We start from the raw sequence: 23,849 nt of genomic DNA, 5'->3' as shown, positions 1-23,849 counted from the left end.
ATGTATGTATGTATGTATGTATGTATACATATATGTGTGTATACATATATGTGTGTATCTTGGCTGTTTGTGTATATGAATGATGATGGTGATAATATATATATATATATATATATATATATATATATATAAAAGAGAGATTCTGTCCATTCGTGTTTGTTGGTCTCATAAAGTGAAAGTAAATGGTTCAAGGGAGGCAACATTAATAGTGCACAAACCTATGATGAGCTGCATTGAGGCAAATATTCTCACTGGTTGTAGTAAAGGTGACACTGTCTTCATTCTTCGCATACCTGTTATACCAACTAATAGCCCATTCAAATTTAAGCCCTTAGAGTTTCCTATCCCACTTTCTTTTGCCATGAGCATTAATAAAAGTCAGGGCCAAACACTAAAAGTTGCTGGATTGCAACTTGAAAAATAAACAGAAGTTTGTATATGAAATCCATCTTTTTTCTATTTCAATTATTACGTTTTTCTCATATAATACACATACAGGACGAGTAAAATTAAATCTGACAGACAGGACACAGCATTTGTAATTTCATTGGACTATTACTTACTGTTACCTTGCCTTCCATTCCTGTAATATAACATCAGAATTTCAGCACTAACACTGACAGGACACAGCATTTGTAATTTCATTTGACTATTACTTACTGATATTCCTAACCAAAAAAATGTCTCCTATAAAATGACTGTCAAAATTGAACAGCAAACAAACACACAACGTGCAGCAAAAAATGAGGATGAGACAAGTGCAAACCTAAATCTGTGCATTCTTTTTATTATTATTATTGTTGTATTTTGACCTGAAGATTAGCTATATTTTTGAATAAAATTGATTTTCGATTGATTTAATCGATTTGAATATATTTTATTTTCTATTTGAAAACTTGGTTATGAAACATGTGTAGTCGTTTTATTATCATTATCTTATGATTTTTACTTTGTAGTATATTATACTTAGTTATCGTGCTTTTACTTATTAATTTTTCTATATGTGACTGTGGATTTTCATAAATGAGTTCATGAACTTTGGTTCTTTTCTCTAAAACTATATATTTATATATTTTATACTGTGAAACTTAATTTAATATTAATTTTTGATAAATTGAATTTGAGTTTTTACCTGTAAATTTGGATTTTTATCCCTATTATTATTATTATTATTATTATTATTATTATTATTATTATTATTATTATTATTATATATATATATATATACAACAGGCTTCTTTCAATTTTCCATCCACCAAATCCACTTACAAGGATTTAGTTAGACTGAGGCTATAGTAGAAGGCATTTGCCCAAGGTGCTATGCAGTGGGACTGAACCTGGAACCATGTAGTTGGGAAGCAAGCTTCTTACCATAAGACCACATGCATGAGTGTGCGTGTGCCTCATTGACTAGACATCACATGATAGTTGTAAATTAGTGTTACCCGTCGTACAAATGGTATGATTCATTTTCAACCTTCTGTGAAAGCGTATCTGGTCACTGGAAAATTACCTTGCTTAGAAACTAGTGGAGACTGGTGACATGCAAAGCATCTGGCTATAGAAAATCTGCCTCACTGAATTCTGTTTGATGATCATGCAAGCTTTTTAAGCAAATAACCCTTTCAACACATTATAAGAGCACCACTTCATAGATGATATTTTAATACAGAATAAATATTTCATTGTAATTTAACCCGTTAACATTTATACCAGCCATATCCAGCCAAAATATTTTATCTTCAAACTGGCCAGATCTGGCTTCTCACACTAACCTATAATATAATTTTAAAAATTAACAGTTTCCTCATCAAAGTTGCAAAGCTACACGATAATGCATGATTAATTCAAGACAATATGAATAAATAAACATTCCATTTGACAGAATAACGTGAATGCTAAAGAACTCTTTAGCATTTAGCGCTGTTAAATGTAATGCCTATTTATTCATATTGTTTTGAATTAATCATGCTTTATCCTACAGTTTTGAGATTTCAATGATGTGATTATTTATGTTTAAAATGATGCTGTAAGGTAGGTGTGAGAGGCCAGATCTGGCCAGTCTGAACATGAAACATGTAGAACATTTGGGCTGGATACAGCTGGTTTTAATTCTAATGGGTTGATGATGGAACCAGAGTGTCCATAAGTGGATGACATAATGCTTCGCCCTGTTCATGAAATATTTCTTTCCCAAGGACATTAACATATTTGAAATATTTTAGAAGTGACTGCTTCTTTTTTGGGAAATTTTCCTTCAGATGATTAAGGCATCTGGAAGGCCATTCTGCCCAATAAGATATCTGTATGCTTATCTTTAGATATATCTTAGATATCTCTATATTTATCACCTACACTATTTATGTGTACACACAATGAACTAGTATTGTTGACACAGGATGTTCATGTACTTCTATGACATTGTAGTGTGTGTGTGTTTGTGTGAGTGCATCTTTATTATGTAAAGCTTCCAAAAATGCAATTCGAATGTTCTTGCTACTTAAGTGATTATGCCAAAAATAATAATTTATAACAGAGGCACACAAACTGTATAAATAAAGTTGATTAGACCTACCCATAAATTTATTGGTATGTCTAATGTCTATTCTCATTCATCACAGGGCTTGTGACACATGGTGATAAACAAGTCAGAGTTATAAGAAACATCCCCATGCATTTTGTAAATGGCACAAATGGTAGATTCATTAACACCAAACACACAGCCCACAGCGGCGAAGCTTCTCCCATCGCTTATTTTCTTAATTATCTCTCTTTTTCAGTTGAGTGTAGACATATCTATATATCGTTTGTTAGGATCAGGTGCCTTTGTATTTTTTCTGCTCACTGGTTCTATGTTGATAGGTATGAGTACATAAATCTGTATAAAAAATATGCGGTTTTGTGGTACAGGCATGTAATGACATGTGATAGTCAGTGCATTCTTGGTAAATGAGCATTATGGGTGGTCTCTGGGACATGTTTTTGTTTGTAGTCCAGGCAGAATCTTCAATGGACCACTAACTCATATTGTCACAAATCAATCTGTGATTAGTGTAACATGATCTACCATACAGTGTATCGTGTTATCCTGGATCAGAGAGCATTGAATCAGTGATAAACAAGGCTACATGTACTTATTTTACCAACCCGTGAAATAAGACAGACAAAAATTGACCATGATGAGGTTTGATTGCAGAAGCTAAAGAGATGCAATTCAGTAGCATTGACTGTTTTGCTCTAGACACTCATTGCCATGCCCAACTCCACTTCACCTTTGTTGTAATTATTTCTAATAATGATATATAACCACCAGTACAATTCACAGAATCCAATTACTTGACTACTTTTCCTTGGTTTTCTCCAGTCATACCCTGATTGGTGAGATACTTTGGGATGGCTCTGGAGCTAAATTCAGATCTAGTTGACTGGATTTCTGATGGGCTTGCTGTCTCCCAGAATACAGATGTTTAACGCAACTGGAGTGACATCCGATACAAGTCCACCTTCAAATGGTTAGAAACATTGTTAGACCAGCACCACCTTGCCTACCTCTGTTCTGCCATGCAGCCAAATAGCAGTGCATGGCTCAATTCGGTAGCCTCCTCACTTACTGTGGAGGTGTGCAGCTTAGTGGTTAGAATATTGGACTCATGATCATAAGATTGTGGATTTGATTCCTGGACTGGGTGACATGTTGTGGTTCTTGAGCAAAACACTTCATTTCACATTACTCCAGTCCACTCAGCTGGCAAAAATGAGTATCCCATTCAAGTGGGAAATATATATGCCATGAGTCACCATGACTCAATATGAAAACTTTACCTTTTTACCTCACCTACTGGTATCTTTCTAGATGCTCAGAGCACCCGTATCAGAGTGGCCCAACACCTCGGTCTCCACATATCTGAGCTGCACAAATGTTGCTGTGCGGCTGTAGTAGATGAATTCAGTTTGCATCCATTATCCTGCTACTCCAGCATGGTCCAATTTCCCCTGACACACCACTCTGAATAACATAATCAGAAGGGGCTTTATGCGGCTGGCTCCCTGTCTCAACTTGAGTCAGCAGGTCTTGGCCACAGGAATGGTAAGCACCATGATGGAATAATCATCTTCCCATTCCAGGGAGGCAGATCTCTATTCTGGGACATGATATGCAGTGACATGTTCTGCAGCTCCAACCTTGCAGCATTGGCTGCAAACCCGGGCGTCTTAACATGTAACATGGAGGTAAGAAAAAAATCAATACCACTATCAGTTTGTCCCAGTTGCCGTTGAAATGTCAGGTGTTCTAGGACCCTATACTACCAATTTCTTCTGCAAAATAGGGATAACAATGAACTTGTCAGAGAAATAAGCTCCATGAGGTGGAGTGGCTGCTGCAGAGAATGTTGCTGACCATTCTCCATGTCAATGCCATCATGGTCAATACCACACAGCACAGCTGAGCGCTCCACTTGTTCTGGGATATGTGGACCATTGTCTCGCCCTCCATCTTCTGCTGCTTTACTTCCACCCTCTCTTTTCTTTTTCTTTCCTTTTCTTATCTCTCCTTTTTCCTGTTTTTTTTTTGTATTTAAACATTATAAATAAAGTGCAGTACTTACGAGGGGATACTGAAAAGTTCCTGGCTTTAAGGGTTTGGCAAAAAGCCTGATTGGAGGCCCAACATTCTGAGATCTTTTATAAGGCTTAGAAAAACTGAAGGACATTGTAATAAGTGTGTGAATCTGAGAGTGGAATATGTTGAATAAAATCATAATTAAGTGATCCTTCTGTATGAGGGAACTTTTCAGCACTCCCTCATACATCATCAAAGGATTGGCCAACTAACAGACCATTTTATGTCTGCTTGATAATGCTCAAAATTTGGAAACAGAATGCATTGTTAAGAAACCTTCGAGAAGAATTGACACACAAAACTTCTGTGATAAACTTTCCATAGTTGAGTGATAGTATCTGTTAATTATTATATGTTCAACATATCAGTTTTAAGGACACTAACAATTTTGGGACATGAATGTTTATTCATTTTATGGTTATCGTAAATAACTTTTAAAATCCAATGTCAGTTTGTGTTTATGCGATATAGTTTAATAATTACCATCATCATCATCATTTAACATCTGCCTTCCATGTTGGCATGGGGTGGATGGTTTGACAGGAGCCACTTCCTTCAACACAACACCCTACTCAGTTGAATGGGTGTCTTTCTTGTGAGTTACTTGCTAATCTGACTGGTGCTGGTGCCACATAAAAGCACTCAGTATACTCTATCATGTGACTGGCATTAGGAAGAGCATCCAGCTGTAAAAATCATGCCAAAGCAGATATATATATATATATATATATATATATATATATGTATGTATATATATGCTTGGCTCAGTCTACTGGCCCAACAACTTCTGTTGGACCATCCAACCCATGTCAGCATGGAAAATGGATCTTAAATGATGATGATGATATTGAGCCTATTTTGCTGGCATCACAGTTTCACTCGTAGAGATATATGAACCACAGGGTGGATACTACTAGGATGTTCAAGGCTGTGCTGAACAGTGAGTTACTGTGTGGAAACCATCAAAGAGAGCTTCCCTAAACTCCCTTATACAGACATCTTAATGAAATGGATAGCCTGTCTGTAATTGGATGGGTAAACACAGTGACCAAACACAAAACGATGGCAGAAAGTTATAACAAAAGACAAAGTCTAAATGGATGCAGAATGAAAAGTTAATAAAAACTGGAGCAAGATCCACTCTACCATTTGTTGTTGGCACTCCGTCGCTTACGACGTCGAGGGTTCCAGTTGATCTGATCAATGGAACAGCCTGCTCGTGAAATTAACGTGCAAGTGGCTGAGCACTCCACAGACAGGTGTACCCTTCACATAGTTCTCGGGGATATTTAGCGTGACACAGTGTGACAAGGCTGACCCTTTGAATTACAGGCACAACAGAAACAGGAAGTAAGAGTGAGAGAAAGTTGTGGTGAAAGAGTACAGCAGGGTTCGTCACCATCCCCTGCCAGAGCCGCGTGGAGCTTTAGGTGTTTTTGCTCAATAAACACTCACAACGCCCAGTCTGGGAATCGAAACCGCGATCGTATGACCGCGAGTCTGCTGCCCTAACCACTGGGCCATTGCGCCTCCAACTCTATCATACCTGGCATGAAAGAGCAAATTATAATTTATTATTTTTTTATCGTTTATCTGTGGCCATGCAAGGGCACCACCTTGAAGAATTTTTAGTCAAGTATATCAATCCCAGTACTTATTTTTTAAAGCCTGGTACTTACTCTATCAGTCAGTTTTGTCAAACTGCTAAGTTACAATGATGTAAACAAACCAACACTGATTGTGAAGTGGTGGTGGGGCTAAATACAGACACAAAGACACACACACAGATATATACATATATATATATGACAGGCTTGTTTCAGTTTTCATTTACCAAATCCATTCACAAGGCTTTGATAGGCTTGAGACTATAGTAGAAGACACTTGCTCTAGGTGCCACAGAGTAGGCTGAACCCTGAACCATGTGGTTTGGAAGCAAACTTCTTTATTTCATTTGATTTGCCACCAGGGCATTACACAGAAGAAGCAGTTGTGGGCTAGACTAGTACATTAATGAGATGAATGATAATAAAATTAAATGATAAAATGAGGGAGACAAGTGGCGCCCGCCGACCCCTCATCTCCCTAAAACAATGTTCTCTCCTGTAAATTACAGAATATGAGGCTACAAACCTCTTACAATTTATACGAGGTTTTTACACCTCTTACAATAAAAACTTTAGTCCTCAAAATTTTCAATGTCTGTAAGTTCTTCCTGTGAATTACAAAATATGAGGTTACAAACCTCTTACAATTTAAGAAATTAGTCCTCCTCATTGGGGCCCCCAAGCAAGTTGAGTTGCTGCCTGCTGACAACTCTGCACCGACAAATCGGGGCCCGCAAAAAGGAATGTATAATCTTTCTTGTCAAGGGTCGCCATGACTCTTGACAAAACTGTATGTTGTACTACCTCCGCAGCCATGCTGGGGCACCGCCTTTATGGGTTTTAGTTGAACAACTTGACCCCAGTACTTATATTTCTTTTTAAAGTTCAGTATATATTCTATCTAACTCTATATGCTGAAATGCTAAATTGCAGGGACATAAACAAACCAATGTTGGTTGTCAAGCTTTGGTGGATGGCAAACCCAGTCAAGTTAATAGCCTGCTCCAGTACGTTTCGCACAAACCATATTGGTCTTGAGAAATGGAAATAAAATTGATGATGATGATGATGATGATGACAGCAGCGGCGGCACAGCTGCCATCGTCATCATTGTCATTTTCATCATCACATTTGTATCCATATTTCCATGCTGGTAAGGTCTGGACAAAACATATTGAGGCAGACTTTATAACATGCCTATGGCAGCAGCAGTGCATGATGATGACAATGATGATGATGACAATGATGATGATGATGATGATGATGATTTTGATGCCTCTGTCTTTCTTTTACATCTTCAACTCCCAGTGGTATCGCAGGGACAACACCATATATGATATATCCCTAGTATCTAAACCTGGCTCACCCCAACCACCTCTAGGTCTGGCTATGGCCAATATCTTCCAGGAGGAAAGAGAGAGAAAAATTAAGCCCAGTTCTGGACTCGTTCTTTATTTATGAACCATGAAGGGATAAAAATTAAAGTCTATCTTGCTTGAGTTTGAACTCAGAACATGGAATGATTACTTCAAAGTACTCTATCAACTCTGCCAATTCACCTAATCCACACACACACACACACACACACGCACACACACACACGCGCACACACACACACACACACACACACACACACACATGCACATGTACATGTGGGTATATCTCTTGTGTATCTGTGTCCGCATGCATGCAGATGTGTATATGTTGTCACTGTGTGTGTTTGTGTTAGCCAACATCATCTGGTGGACATTGTCTCCCTCCCTCATAAACATTAAAGTCTGGAAACTTCGTGTGGGAAACGTGAAATAAATAGCTTACTTGTAAACAAGTAAGGGTTGGCCTTGTCAAGGTCATCTGGCCATAGAACATTACCTCAGTGAGTCTTGTCCAACCCATGGCTATGAGTGAAGAAACTGCATATAAAAATGATGTCATTGATGATGATGATGATAATGATGCTGCTGCTGCTGATGATGATGATGATATGTGTTTCTTTCTCTCACCCTTTCATACATGTACACACATTTAGAGCTTTCTTTATTTAACAGTCTTGCCTTTATTTTCTCTCACTTGCATTCATATAGAATGTCATATAAAGGACACTCATTAATGTCTTTTTAAAATTACTTTCTCTCTCTCTCTCTCTCTCTCTCTCTCTACCACCCACATGCTAACCTAAAGAGATAACAAACTACAACTTGAAAATCAATGCAAATAACAATATTGGTGTTCATGGGTAAATAATGGTTTTGTGTCTGTGTGTGTGTGTGTATATATGTCTGTGTGTATGTGTGTATATATATGTGTGCGTGTGTGTATATATTTATATATATATATATATATATATATATATTTATTTATTTATTTATTTATATAAGCACTTACACACATGCATATATATATACATACACATGTACATACATTTATACATATATGGATAACTCATAAGTATATATATATATGTGTGTGTCTGTATAAATATATATGTAAATACATACACACACACACATCTGTATTTAGATGTATATATATAGATATGAATATGTGTTTCTATCTATCTATATATATAAATGGTTATTTTTATATATACAATTTATATGTTGATACATGTAGTATATATTCTCTTTAGCCCATCTTCACACCAATATATCTATATATATATATATATATATATATATTGGTGTGAAGATGGGCGAAAGAGAATATCAATAAATACCATTATGCTGAATGGCAATTGTTCCACCACCAACACATGCCTACTTAACCATGTGAGTGGGCAGTAGTTGTAGGAGTGAGTAGTGATGCTGGTGGTTGTGGGTGACAATAGAGTATTGATGGTGGAGTGGCTTGAGAGAGAAATAGACAATATGGTGTTGTGAGAGTAATGACAGTCATATGCGGAAGATAGTAATATTAAAAGTGGGATAAAAACAGTCGTGATGGCCATGTTGCAAGTTGTTATTTAACTTCAGTCAGCTCTCATTGAGCAGATCTTTGATCAACAGTATACTAGCTGTGACTATACTTGTTTTATTTTTCATGCCTAATGTTTCAAATGTATCATTCCATTATTTGATATGGTAAGATGTATTTTCTCGAGGGAGATTTGCCTGCTATTTCAACCGAGTTGTGACCATGTACAGCTATGGTTCCCAACCCTTTTTACTGGCAAGAGCCTTTATAATTTGAATGAATTTACTCATATTTCTCGAGCTTTGGGGAAGGTCTGTCTATTCAGCAAGTCCATTTTTGTAGATCTCAGCAAACTAACTTACTCAGCCTCATCTCTTTCATTGTCGTTATCGTCATCGTTGCTACTGCCATCTTCATCATCATTTAATATCTGTTCTCTCTGCTGGTATGGGTTGGATGGTTTTGACAGGAACTGGCAAGCCAGAGGGCTGGGCCAGTTGTCTGTTTTGGCATGGTTTCTATGGCTGGATGCCCTTCCTAATGCCAACCACTTTACTGAGTGTACTGGGTGCTTTTACGTGGCACCAGTACCCATGGGGATCATGTACATTTATATCATCATCATCATCATTTAACGTTTGCTTTCCATACTAGCATGGGTTGGACGATTTGACTGAGGACTGGTGAAACCAGATGGCTACACCAGGCTCCAATCAGATTTGGCAGAGTTTCTACAGCTGGATGCCCTTCCTAACGCCAACCACTCCGAGAGTGTAGTGGGTGCTTTTACGTGCCACTGGCACGAAAGCCAGTCAAGTGGTACTGGCAACGGCCATGCTCAAAATGGTGTATTTTACGTGCCACCTGCACAGGAGCCAGTTCGGCGGCACTGGCAACGATCTCGCTCGAATGTCTTTATACATGCCATCCGGCACAAGTGCCAGGAAGGCGATGTTGGGCACAGGTACCATTGACGGTTTCGCTTTCACTTGCCCCAATAGGTCTTCGCAAGCCGAGTTTCGTTTCCAATGAAGGAGACGTTGGCATGGGTGCCAATCATCGAATTTAATTCGATTTCGATTTCACTTGCCTCAACAGGTCTTCGCAAGTGGAGTTTAGTGTCCAATGAAGGAAGGTACATATAATGGTAATAATAAACAAAATAATAATTTTTTTTCAATTCGTCTGTTAGGATATTTCTGTTGGAATATATTGCCTTTGTTTCAGTTAGAAAGAGTTGAATAAAACTTTGTTATTGTTAAACTGGTGTCTGGGACATCAATTAGCATTGATTTTTGGAAGGTTTTAATTTAGATCACTTTAAAACAGGAAGTTTTTTTTTCTTAAAATCAGGGCTGGTATTAAAAGGGTCAGTAAATCAGTTGATGTTATTTTAATCAACAAAGCAGCTTCAGTTAATTTCAAATTTCAGTGAAAAATATCCAACAGCTAACTACATAAATAATATTATGTATAATGTTATAACTTTAGCATTACTAGATCTATATATCTGCTTATTTAGCAAAGTAAGAGACTCAGTATTTTGTGGAGTGATTGATCTCTTTTCTTTTCAATTACATTTTTACAACAAGCTGTCATCTGCTTTTATTGATGTGGTGGTGGTGGTGGTGGTGGGGTGTCGCCAACATCCATTTGTGCACTCATACATTTAATCTGTTTACTTACCTTGTCAATTCTTTACTTTTTATTTCAAAACCCATCTCCAAAGCTGTATGAGAGAATAGTTTGTAATGTGTGTATGTGTGGGGGTGTATGTATATACACATCCATCCACTCACTCACCCCCTCTCACACCTCCACAGGTGTGTGTGTGTCTGTATATATATATGTATGTGTGTGTGTATCATGTGTGTGTGTGTGTGTGTGTATCATATTTGTGTGTGTGTATATATATGTATACACACACACTCTCATACACACATGTGAATATTTACAGATGTGTTTGGGAATGTCCACACACACAAACACACACACACACACTCCACACACACACACACACTCCACACACAAACACACACACACACACACACACTCACATTTCATACAAATGAGTTTATGCCGGTAGCATGTAAAAGCACATATTACACTCTTGGAGTGGTTGGCATTAGGAAGGGCATCCAGCCATAGAAAACCATACCAATTCAGACTGGAGTCTGGTGCAGCCTCCCAGCTTACCAGCCCTGGTCAAACCATCCAACCCAAGTCAGCATGGACAACAGATGTATGATGATGATGATGATTTGAAAAGTAGATGAGACCTTAGTTCAAGTATATGCAACATTCTTTTGAGCAGAGGGCTTTATTAGATGTTATTCATCATAAATTGGACCACATCACTAAAATAATAATTTAACATACTTCATACCCACCCATACCACTTCTCTTTCATTCATCTTCCTTTAATTTTAGGGTCCACCCTGTCTCATATTCACCACCATTCTCTTTCTTTTTCAACTGGGGTAACCATGTTTCTTCCCTACCGCCAGACCCTGTTTCTGTCCTTCAATCATAACTCTCATCACCTGGAATAAAGACACTTCCCTCACTACTACTCCCCTACTCTCATGAGTGTTGGTGCCACATAAAAACACTCAGTACACCCTGTAAAGTGGTTGGCATAAGGAAGGGCACCCAGTTGAAACAGAGAATGAAGCTTGACACAGTCCTTTAGTTCCTTTGCTCTTGTTGAACCATCCAACCCATCCCAACACAGAAAATGGACATCAGATGATGCTGATGTTGAAAGGCCAGTAAAGATCAATGCTAATAAGTCACTGTAGGTGATTGAATCACCTATTATACACAGTCAAAATGGGTGAAAAGGGTAAAGACCCCCTTCAGTCATGAATGACCGTGGAATTGCTCCCAGAAAGTTACCCTCCAAGGCACAAGTCCAGGCAAGGTTGTTTGTGGAAGACCAGCAGTCACCCTTGCATATCAGCCTCCCTTCTCCAAGCCTCTGATATTATCCAAGGGAAAGGCAAAAGCTGATACTGCTTGGTACCAGTGACATTGCAACTTATTTCTACAGCTGAGTGAACTGGAGCAACATGAAATAAAGTGTTTTGCTCAAGAACAGAACACAACCCAGTTTAGTAATCGAACTCACTACCCCATAATTGTGAGTCTGACGTTCTAACCACTGAGCCATGTGCCTTCACAACTGTCAAAATAATTCCTGATTATATTATAATAATTGTAACCACTTTATGATGAATTAGTTGTGAAACATTTAATCTTAGCTTTGTACAGTATTTTCTGACTGATACTGTCAAAGAACAATGTTAACCTTTTAATATTCAGATCACTCTGTCAAAGATAATGCTAATTATTCTCACTGTTTTGAATCAGCCACGCATTATCATTTTGCTTTGAGATTTCAATGATGTGTTTATTTTTAGAACGACAGTGTGGAATAGGTGTGAAAGGCTTGATCTAGTCAGTTTGAACATAAAACAGGTAGAATATTTTGGGCTGGTTATGGCCAGCTTAAATGCTAAAAGGTTAAAGAGTTTGATATTAACCTAAAAATTGTAAATTTAAAATTTGTCAGATCTACTTTTAGTGCAGTTATACTGCTGATACAAATGTCACGGGCCTCACGGAGGCAATGGTAAGTGATGGTGATACGCTATGCTTGAGAAGACCCATTAAGCCAAGTGGAATCATAGTTGTGGCCAATGCTGGTGTCCTGTAACTGGCACTCATGCTGGTGGCATGTAAAAAGCACGCATCACACTCTTGGAGTGGTTGGCATTAAGAAGGGCACTCAGCTGTAGAAACCATGTTGAATCAGATTGGAACCTGGTGTAACCCTCTAGCTTACCAGTTTCAACCAAATCATCTAACCCATGCCAGCATAGAAAGCAGATGCTAAATTATATAATGATACAGTTGTAGCTGTTGTTTGGTCTTAAATCAGTTGTAATCAAGTGGATTTAAGTTAACGGTAAACCAGTTGTAATTATTCCATCTTATTTCCAGACATATCAAGCCTCAGACTATATTCTCCAGTGTGTCTGTCCTTTTTCTCTTATGACAGAATAATAAGATGTGAAAGTGAATAGTCACTGAACCTGCTGCTCTTTAACAGGTTCAGTAACCACATAGAGGCTACCATGTTGATATTATTGTGTATTTTGGTTCAATACTTTACTCTTGATTGTAAACATAAAGTATGTACTACTACTGCTTTATAGCTGTGATCATATTTGGTTGTAAACAAAAAAGTTGGTGGCAATGGTACACCCCCACCACCATTATCATCGTTATCATTTCACAGCTGTTTGAAAATCTAAAATGAACTGCTCTATTTACCTGTCTGACCTGTCTCATCATACCAACCATGTCTATCTCAACTTATTTACAGACAATATATTCAGGTTAACTTTAGAATTCATAGCTCATCATAATCAGTTTTAGAAGTTTTTTTTTCTTTTTACTCTTTCATTGTAATATTTTAAATATCAGTGAAATAGAAGTGTAAATTAAATGCCATTTTATTAATTTATTGGTATATAAAGTGGTTTTACGGTTTATGCAACTTGAGAATTATATCCAAGCATTCCCTCACTGACCCCCCTTCTCCCCTTGAAGTAGAAATTTGTATTTGACTCATAATATTCTGTATATTTGTAATCATAGCCTTTTGAAGAATCTAGATATATTTTGCCAAAACATGATTCCATAAAAAGCTCAGTGCTGTTCACTGAAAATATTACTAATAGGCTTTCCACAAAGAACGAGAAAATAAAAAAAAGTCTGTGGGAAACAATGACTTTTATTAGAATTAATATCTGATGATTGACCAAGAATGGATATGGTTTCCAAAACAGATGCCTTATCAGCTTGATGTTTCACTGCTACATACCAAGCTGCTAAATTTTTTCAAGTGAAAGAAAAAATAGTTCCATGCTATACAGGTTGAACTAAGTTGGATATGGATGGAGATGGTCAGTTCATCTAAGTTTGATGGGTAACCTGGAGCATTGCTCATGAAAAGCAATATTTTATTTTCAAGGTTCTTAGCTTGACAATACTTTTAACAGCTGGGCTGAAATACAAAGTAAAATCTTGAAACACTCCTGATGATAGCCTCTGTTATATTTGATTGCCATATACCAGCAAGACGAGATTCAGAGTATCTTTTCATTACTCCTGGTGTCTCAGAATGATACTAGTGACTTTGGAGTAGATCTTCTGAAACATTACCACCAAATAGGAGAGTTATGTGAGTAGTGGCAGTCTTGAAACTAAGTGCTGTGTTTTCTTTAGAAATGTGCATTTATTTCCAAAGCAAGATTGTCACCTCTACATTAAAACAGTATTATGGTGTATATCACCTTTCATCAATAATATGTTTCATTAAAACTGCTGCAGTTACTTTTGACTTATTTCAAACTCTCCTGTTACCTGTAGGTGATGCAATTTTGATTAATGTGTGAAATTTTCAAAATAGTCACCTCCTGCCACAGCATTTACATTTTTTGTACTAGAACCCAGTGTTTCCTTGAGGTCATCAAATATATAATATAAATCTTCATTTGAAAGTTATATAGCAGGTATGAATAGTTATGTTGATGCATGTCCTCTATCAATTTGTTTCAAATGAATTTCATATTTTCTACTCTGCCTGTTCTATTCTTAGCTAATCCTGTAATAGCTGAAAATGTTGGAGCTCAAGTTTTAAGTTTTCACCAATATTGCAAACACAGTTGTTGATTGAAGAATGCAACTTCTTTCTGATTTCTACAGCTGGTTATCCATTGTTGAATCTCTGTGATCACTACATATTTCGTGTCTGATTTTACATTTCTCTGTTTTGTGTGGTCACAGACAGCAGTGGTGCACTGTCCATGTTTAACTGACATTGCAACAGAGATGCATCAGGGAAGAAGTATTTACAAGGTGAAAATTGGAAAAGAATACTTTCTACCACCACACTGTTTAATCCCTTAAAATTTAAACTGGCTACATCATCATCATCATCATCATCGTTTAACGTCCGCCTTCCGTGCTAGCATGGGTTGGACGATTTGACTGAGGACTGGTGAAACCGGATGGCAACACCAGGCTCCAATCTAATTTGGCAGAGTTTCTACAGCTGGATGCCCTTCCTAACGCCAACCACTCAGAGAGTGTAGTGGGTGCTTTTACGTGTCACCCGCACGAAAACGGCCACGCTCGAAATGGAAAATATTCTGTCTCTTTTGTGATCAAACTGGCCAGATCCAACATCTCATACCTGCTCTACACTGTCATTCTAAAACTAAATGATCACATCTTGAAGCCATGAGATAATACATTATTAATTCAAAACAGTGTGAATAGATAAATATTACATGACAGAATAATCTGAATGCTAAAGAGTTAAAGCTGATCTGTCACTCAATCATTTTGTTTGAATTACTACATTTGTCCCTCTCTGTGTTCTTTGGCATACAAGTTGAATTTTTCAAACTAAAATTTACAGCTCTAAAACGTTGGTTGACCAATACACTAAAACAACTTTGGATGACCATGTGAAATGCTGCAAGAGTTGGAAAGATAATGACAATGTTTGAATGTTTAAGCTCTATGTTTGTATTATACACTACCTCAACTTGTGTGCTGGAAAATATGGTAACACCATATCCTATCAGTAGAAGGTAAATTGTTAGTGTAAAACCAAAGAAGAAACACTTTGGGTTCAGTAAATCTAAGATAGCTCAATAAAATTCTGTTTGAGAAGCAAACACTTTGTGAATTTTTATTTTACAGTATTGTAGTTTTATTTATCCTGTACCTTATGAAATGATATTAAACAAAAAAACACACACGCACACGCGCGCGCAATGGGCTTTCATACATTTTTGTCTATCAAATTCACTCACAAGGCATTGATCAGCTCAGAGCTATAGTGGAAGACACTAACCCAAGGTACTGCACAGTGGGACTGTACTCATAAACCACACAGTTCCTAAGCAAGCTTCTGAACCACACAGCCATGCCAAAGCCTATATACACAAACAGACAGACAGACAGACAGACAGACACGCATGCATACACACACACACGCATTCATTATTATATGCAAAATTAAAGCAGTTAGCTGGCAGAGTCGTTAGCACACTGGGCAAAATGTTTAGCAGTATTGCGTCTGTCTTTATGTTCTGAGTTCAAATTCTGCTAAAGTCGACTTTGCCTTTCATCCTGTTGGAGTCAATAAAATAAGTACCAGTTTATATCACTAAGGGTTGATATAATCAACTTACTCCCTCCCCTGAACTTGCTGGCCTTGTGCCAAAATTTGAAACCACTATTATATTTAAAATTCACTACTTCTATCATGTCAGCAGTTTTTCTTCTTTTTAAAGTACATTTACACATTTACTGAGTCAACTATTGCTTCTTAACAATGTTAGTAAGCCCTGGCTGCGTTTAAAATTTTTTAAAAACAATCTTGTCTTTTATTGAGAAAGGAAAGTTCATACTTTTGTTAGCCATTTAGTAATTTTCATGCAATCTTTGCACAGCATATAATAAAAATAAAATATAGGACAAGATACATTATCTCAATATTATTCTTTATTGACATGAGATGGGAAGTTATAAAAAATTTCTCAGCTTTCGTTTAACCTATTCCTATACAAATCGAATGTTTTCTGTAATAATACTTTTCATTTCTATTGTAGTAGACTAAATGTAAGGTGAGAAAATTTTTTTTGTCATGTCTTCCATTTTTATGGAGATAATGAATAATATCAATCAAGATAATGTCAGAGATTTATTTAGCTTTTTTTATTGTGCAAAGATCATGTGCATGTTATTGAATGGTTAAAAAGAAAGAGGTATGAGCTTCTTTCTTGAGCAAGAATAAATAAATATTGAGTCATCCCATAAATAATGTGGGTTTTTTTATACTTCTTTTATTTTTCAAAATTAAGATAAACGAAGTTCTTTTCTAATCTAAAATATCCTCTCCTTCATTTTCTACAATGCTCTTCCATCTATCTGGTAGACTTGCAAGGCCTCTCTTCTAAAATTCACTTGTCTGTGATGAAAAATACTCCTCCAGTCCTGTTCTGACCACATCTACAGAATTCATATTTTTTTCCATCCAAATTATTTTGAAGACTGTGGAATAAATGATAATCAGATGGGGCAATGTCTGGTGAATATTGTGGGTCGGGCATCGTTTCCCATTCAAACTGTTCCAGCCTTTGGAATGTCATCATTGCTGTATGTGGCCAAGTATTATCCTGATGGAAGAATACCTTTCGTCTCGAAACCAAAGATGGTTCTTTTTCTTCTAGCGCAGATGCCAATGAATGGTTGAATGACCAAATCCAAGCTTCTCTGCTAGTTACTCAACAGTTATGATGGGATTTTGTTCCACCAGGGTTTTGCAAGATGTCCTTGTTGAGCTCTGCAGATTTTCCAGGACAAGGCTCATCTTCTAAGCTGTAGTTTCTGGCTCAGAATTTCTGGAACCACCATTGACACTGGCTTATGCTTATTGTCCAATTCCCATATACTGCATTAATATTCCTCACACTTTCTGTTCAGTTTTTGCCTTTATTGAGCTCATAGAGCAAAATATGCCGAATATGCTCCATTATAGCTTTGAAAAAATAACAGTTAAAATCGAACTGCATTCTTCAAAACTTGCATTAAGAATAAGGACAAGGTAAAATTACTACCTGCTTTTAAAACACATTGATGCAGGTAGTTTATCCCATCCTCCTCCAACTTTTAGTTGAATGCAATTGAAAAAACCACATTATTTATGAGATAACCCAATATATAAGTAAATCAAGTGTGGCTGTGTGATAAGAAGTTTCCTTCCCAACCACATCTTGGGTGAGTGTCTTCTATTGTAACCTCAAGCCAAACAAAGCCTTGTGAGTGGATTTGCTCTGCGTGCATGCGTGCGAGTGAATTTCTATCCTTGTGATCAGAACTTCTTTTACCATAGGTTTAAGTGACCTGAGTTCACCTAAGTCAGGCCCTGGTTAACAACTACTGCAGAACTTCTGAGTGATAGACCAACCTGCTAAATATAGCCATCAAAACTCATAAATCACTCACTATTTCTTTCAAAGGGGGCAGAGTGATACCTTAGTATATTCACAAAACCAAGTGTTTAGCTGTCATGAAAGGCTTATTCAAACCTGAAATAATCAACCAAATTTCTCTTAAACTAGACATTGAACTGTATCAAATATGAAGCATACATTAGAGTAATTAGCCTATGTTATGTGCAAAAGATGGATGAAAGACCTTAAGTTACGAGACATATCCTTCTATCAAATGATAGTTATATATCAAAACTTCCATGCTTCCTGAAATCTGCCAACAGTACACCTGATGGCTTGTTATTTCTTAGTTGTTGGGCACCTGAGCACGGTATACAGTAATTCCCCACCATATCGTGGTTCACTTGTCATGCAGTCAGTACATTGCAGTTCACCTATTGTGCACTCAGTACATCGCAGATTTTTCTGGCTAATATATGTAAATTTATATTGCGGATTCCTCAGTATACCACAGGTTTCTGTGACCGATAGGTATTTGTATATTTTTAGATTTTATTGACTTTTTTGTTTCTTGAAGTTAATTTATTTGATGTGATTCTTGTGCTTGGATTGACAATATTTACAGCACCTAGGTTTCTTAAGCGGTCACCCATCTAAGTGCTAATGAGGCCCGACACTGCTTAACTTTGATGAACAGACAAGAACTAGTGTTTCGAACGTGATATGGCCATATATATATATAAATATAAATAAATAAATAAATATATATATATATATATATATACACACACACACACATACATATATACACACGCACATACATATAATCATCATTATCATCATTATCATCATATATATATATATATATATATATATATATATATCTACATATACATACATGCATATTTATGTATACATATGTATAAACACCCAAACATCTATTGAAGTGTTAAGGTTACATTATATGTGTGTGAGCATGTGTGTATGTGTGTGTCTACATACACACATACATGCATACATATATATATATATATGTGTATTCGTTGGTACAGGCAAATGTAGCCTCCATCTGTGCACATACACACTTATGTATGTGTGCGCACGCACACACACACACACACACATGTACATAGGAAAGCTGTTATTTCTCTGTTGCTATTCCCAGTAGCTGCTGGCCAGCCAGCACTATTATTAATAATGTTATTGTTCCTGCTACTGACTGCCACCTACAGAGTGGCTACATTACACACATTGTAACATTGTACACTAATTGACCATAAGGAGAGTCGTTAACTAAGGAAAAAGACCTGCTCCATATTGTTATTGTTTTTTACTTTCACTTTGAAATTACACAGTTTGTATAATCTGACGAAGGAGTGTTATTGCTTGTTGCTGCTACTGTAGGTGGATTTTGTCTTTTCACCTGGTTAATAAGGACAGTGTTTTAAAAAGTAGTGGTGATTGTTGTACCCTATGTAATGATAGGACCTGAATGTGGGGTCATTGGATCAGAAATGTTAAAGAAATGGATAACTTTTTACTCTGTCACTTTTCCACAGTATTTGTTCATTTAATATTACTTTTGATTTTGTTGTCTTGTTTTACATGTGTGTAATTATTGTATATATAAATACAAGTGTTTGTTTATCTACACCATTGTTTGTTTATTTATACCAGTGTTTGTGTACTGATATACATACGTATATGATTTGTTTATAGTGATCAAATGCATGCGATGTACATTAGTTCACTCTCTTCCTCCATCAAAATCAATGTTGCCTGAACAGGTGCACAGTGTACCACATGTCAGGTGTTGAAGTGATTGCAGGGCAACTCGAAATGAAATGTTTTGCAAAAGTTGAACACTCAAACATCATTTTTGTTGGGAGAGTCCATCATATATATATGTTTGTGTGTATGTATGTTTGTATGTGTCACTATTCTAGCACTGTAATTTCTGTCAGGGACACATTGTACTCCTGCTCATTACTCTCCAACAAGAATCATCTTAGTGATTTTACTTTGCATATAATTTCATGTCTGCTGGTCTTAACCATTACTTCTGCTTTTATGCACAACTGAAATTCTTGCACCTATCTAGACTGTAGGCAGTAAAATCTTTTATTCTGCCAGACAAAATAAATAACTGCAGTTTTTGTTTCTACTTATTTAGGTTTGTTTGTATTTTGCCCCTTTTAAACTTGTCTTGAGATTTATAAAAAAAAAAAAAAAAAAAAAAAAAAGAAATGAAAAATAGGAAAGAAATAAAAAGAGAAAAATTACTGGTTTAGATAAATGTTTGTGAATTATTTGCACAAATGCTGAAAATAAGTTGAACTGCAATAATAATCAGGACAAAAATACAATACGTAAATTTACTCCATAGAATCAGCTGTGGTTGTTATTGTCTTTTTTGTTTCTTGAAGTTAATTTATTTGATGTGATTCTCGTGCTTGGATTGACAATATTCTAGTTTTTATATACATATATATTTTTTTCAACTCATTTACATCAGTTCATTTCTGTTTAAATATTATTTAATTAAAAAGATAAAAGTTTAAATTATTTTCATTTTTACATAAATAGCATGTGCGTAAACACTCATGTAACTAAAATAAAAACACATGCACATATGAATACACATTGTCTCTGACTACCTGTCTTTCTCTCTCTCACGCACACAAATTGAGATAAAAATCTAGTTTGAAATATGAAAGAGAAAAGATATGAACTAGAAGGTATGTTACATCCAAGCTCACAATGGAACACATTAAATTCTACATCTGTTACATGATATTTATTGACAGCCAAAAGTAATTACTTCTATCTCACTCTCTTTTAACCACTAAGTCAACTTTCTCAATTTTCTGTTCTGAAAAATTTGTAACACATACTTCTATAATTTCATGTCAACAACCTTAATTAAGTTGTTAATTGTAATTAAAAGAAAATATTAAAATACAATAGAAAAGTTAATAGAAATAAAATAATAAAAAGTAAAATGAATGAGTTTAATAAAAAAAAAACAATAAGAAAGCAATAGTAGTTTCTATATAAAGTGGTGGGTGCAAAATTAGGGGATAACCTCTTGTCCTACATTCTATGGAAAGCAACCTCAACTTTCAATAAACCTGATTGATATAAAATGTGTGGATTTCCACTAGCTGAACAATGAACCAGCTAACAACCAACCAGCAAGTGTCTTTAATTCTGTGGCTCATCTCTTCCTATTTCATTGGCTGCTCCTCCTGACCAACAACTGGCACTACCCAATAAATTGTCACCTTTGTACTGAGCAATTGGTATTATTTCAGTGAAATGCCTCACCTTACACTATACCTGGATATTCTAACAAGAAAACAATTGGATAATTACCTAATGTCATTTGTTATTATTTTTCACTTGCCTTATTATCTGAAAATTTTTGCAAAGTGGATATATTTTTTGGTTGGTGGCCTTGTATCCTTTTACTTTTCCTGTTATAAACTATTTTTTTTAATGCATTGCATTTTTCAAAATTGTTTTCATATAAAAACTATTTATCCTTCTTTCTTTTCTCCTTATTTTACAATTTTATCTCATTTTTGTTTGTCTTTTTCTTTCTTCATATTCAATTATCCTCTTATCTCTCTTTTCCATTTTTGTCTCTTATTTTATCTCTATTCTTCCTTTGTTTTTGTCATATTGACTATATCACTTCATCAATTTCTATTCATTCTCTGTCTGTCTTTCCACTTCTTTTCCACACTTTCTAGCTCTTGGTTTATTGTGTTTTCCAAAAACATTTAGTCAGTATTTTGGGTCACATCAACTTATGTTTTACTTGTCCACTCCAGTATTGGCTTGATATGAATTGTATACATCAGTGATTCCTAATGTGAGGCATACACCCCACAGGGGCTTGGAAAAATTATGATGGAGTGTGGGATCCAATTTTTTTTCTTTTTAGTGTGACATAGAATTATGAAAATCTTTTTTAACACCGCAAACATACTACACCTACACTCAGCCTAGCCAAACCAATCCCTCCAGCGAAGCATATTGTGTGAAGACTGTTTGTTACAGTATAGTGCTATTCTAATGCTCTAGTGTGGATATTTCTTTAAGGAAAGTATATTATAATGAAATATTAAAAATAAAGTTGTTTTTTTCCAACCACAGGTGGGGCATACATTTTTCTGGAAAATTATTCTGGGGTGTTGGAGAAAATTGGTTGGAAAACACTGCTGTATATCTTTTAATTACATTGTGTTCTAATCAGGTTTTAGTGTCTTTGAAGGGATCCCTTCAGAGTATTGCCCTTTGTGGAATCCCTCTCTCAGGCAGGTCTTAGCTACCAAAATTATTGGCTGCCACTATGGGATCAAAGTAAAGGTAATCCATATTTAGTTCACATATGTATATGTATGCTAAGGAAAAAACAGTTAGTTCTGAGTTGTGCCGGTACAGTTTGAATGTGTCTGAGTAGTAGTTTTTGTTTATTTGTGAATGAATATGTATGTATTGCTTGTAGGTTTATTTGTGTTAGTTCATATGTGACTTCTGGGGCTGCAGGGATGTTAGTGGTGTAGTTTTTTGTTGTAAAAAATTATTTATATTAGTAATTTTAGTTGATAAAGTTGTTTGTTGTGAATGTAGGATATGTGTTGTGGATTCTGTTAGAGTTGCAGGTTGTATGTTTAATGTGAGTACACGTTTTGTTGTATAAATGTGTGATGTTGGTATCCTGTTGTGATTTGGGTTGCAGCATTTCAGGTGGTTTCTTGTTGATATTTATAATGTAATTGATGCCAAGATAATAGATTAATTTTCTAACATAGATTGCTTAATGCTTTTGTATGTTGTGAGTACTTTAACATTCATATGCTTTCACTTGAGTATTTTTTTATGAGTTCAGTTCATATAAGTTTAGTGATGATTGTAAAGCTTGTAGCCTATACAAGATTGTGGTGCCAGATGGTACTCCAACTGTTTGCAAATCAATATCAAAATTCTACCTGCCTCCATTTCCTGCACCTTTCTGTTTTGGATTTGCACCAACTTGGGTGGTGGTAATACTGCTTTCACAGATCAGTGGCTGAGGAAGGAAGGATTGCTTACTAAGTTGTGGATCATCATCATCATTTCCAGTCTTTGTAATTTGCAGTCATTTTGTCACCGACTACCTGCATTCTGATAACTGACTTCCTATGTGTCTCTGTCATTAAAAGAACATGGGTGTTATCCATATCTCACATATCTCACAGTACACTTGCATTGTCATCTCTCCTGCATAAATTAGTTGATGTGATGGAAACTGAAAGAAACCCGTTGAACATATATGTGTATGTATATATATATATAAGTCAGTAAATAGTGGGGTTGTGTTAACCGCACGTGGAGAAATAATAGGAAAATGAAAAATAATAATAAAGCAGAATGCTAAACTGGAAGAATATTTTAATAAAGATTTCTAACCGGCTTTCGTTGCATGGCAAATTTTCAAGAAGAGGGAGAATGAAAATGTTTTTTACAAAAAAGTAAAAAATGAAAAAAATAATATATAAAAAAAATAATATATAAAAAAATAAATATACCAATACATTATATTGTCTTTGAGCTTTTAAAGTTCAATGGTAATTCATGTAGATAATGGTTGGAAAAATAAGGATGCATGAAAATTGAGAGTTG

At 35.9% G+C, this 23,849-nt stretch overlaps 2 protein-coding genes across 2 annotated transcripts in view; both read left to right on the top strand.

Moving 5' to 3' along the window:
* The window catches only part of LOC106883807 (uncharacterized), a 158,537-nt gene that overhangs the window by 84,441 nt on the left and 50,247 nt on the right, over positions 1 to 23,849 (top strand). The gene's annotated exons all lie outside the window — the stretch shown is intronic.
* The window catches only part of LOC128249507 (adenosine receptor A2b-like), a 24,735-nt gene continuing 20,160 nt past the window's right edge, over positions 19,275 to 23,849 (top strand). Inside the window, exon 1 of the mRNA XM_052973265.1 lies at positions 19,275 to 21,638. The gene's annotated coding sequence lies outside the window, so the exon portion shown is untranslated. The remainder of the gene's footprint in view (positions 21,639 to 23,849) is intronic.

The sequence above is a fragment of the Octopus bimaculoides genome, chromosome 15 (genome assembly GCF_001194135.2).
Source record: "Octopus bimaculoides isolate UCB-OBI-ISO-001 chromosome 15, ASM119413v2, whole genome shotgun sequence".
NCBI classification, from domain to species: domain Eukaryota; kingdom Metazoa; phylum Mollusca; class Cephalopoda; order Octopoda; family Octopodidae; genus Octopus; species Octopus bimaculoides.
The sequence above is the reverse complement of the archived record's forward strand: the minus strand, read 5'-3'. Positions and strand labels throughout refer to the sequence as shown.